Source organism: Siphateles boraxobius, unplaced genomic scaffold (genome assembly GCF_051911475.1).
Source record: "Siphateles boraxobius isolate OS27281-9 unplaced genomic scaffold, OSU_SipBor_1 103, whole genome shotgun sequence".
NCBI lineage: Eukaryota > Metazoa > Chordata > Actinopteri > Cypriniformes > Leuciscidae > Siphateles > Siphateles boraxobius.
The window spans coordinates 187,501-188,621 of record NW_027508704.1 but is presented as its reverse complement, the minus strand read 5'-3'; positions in this window follow the sequence as shown (position 1 = coordinate 188,621).

The window sequence follows — 1,121 nt, the reverse complement described above, 5'->3', positions numbered from 1 at the left end:
CACCATCTGATCTGGATACGGCCCGGATCCGGCTGACTACATCATACGTTGTGGTCGTGTCTGGGCACAGGTCCACCATCTAATCTGGATATGGCCCGGATCCGGCTGACTACATCATGCGTTGTGGACGTGTCCAGGCACTGGTCCACCATCTGATCTGGATACGGCCCGGATCCAGCTGACTACATCATGCGTTCTGGTTGTGTCTAGGCAGAGGTCCACCATCTGATCTGGATACGGCCCGGATACGGCTGACTACATCATGCGTTCTGGTTGTGTCTAGGCGCGGGTCCACCATCTGATCTGGATACGGCGCGGATCCGGCTGACTACATCATGCGTTGTGGTCGTGTCTAGGCGCAGGTCCTCCATCTTATCTGGATACGGCCAGATCCGCCTGACTACATCATGCGTTGTGGACGTGTCCAGACGCAGGTCCACCATCTGATCTGGATACGGCCCGGATCCGGCTGACTACATCATGTGTTCTGCTTGTGTCCTGGCACAGGTCCACCATCTGATCTGGATACGGCCCGGATCCGGCTGACTACATCATACGTTGTGGTCGTGTCTAGGCACAGGTCCACCATCTGATCTGGATACGGCCCGGATCCGGCTGACTACATCATGCGTTGTGGTCGTGTCTAGGCGCAGGTCCACCATCTAATCTAGATATGGCCCGGATCCGGCTGACTACATCATGCGTTGTGGTCGTGTCTAGGCGCAGGTCCTCCATCTTATCTGGATACGGCCGGATCCGCCTGACTACATCATGCGTTGTGGACGTGTCCAGGCGCAGGTCCACCATCTGATCTGGATACGGCCCGGATCCGGCTGACTACATCATGCGTTCTGCTTGTGTCTTGGCACAGGTCCACCATCTGATCTGGATACGGCCCAGATCCGGCTGACTACATCATGCGTTCTGGTTGTGTATAGGCACAGGTCCTCCATCTGATCTGGATACGGCCGGATCCGGCTGACTACATAATGTTTTGTGGTCGTGTCTAGGCACAGGTCCACCATCTGATCTGTTCAGGTTCGTGTTGTTCATGTCGAGAAGACGCTGTTTTCTGCTGACAAAGCAAATCCGTTTTGATGAGATTGATACGGTAAAACCCA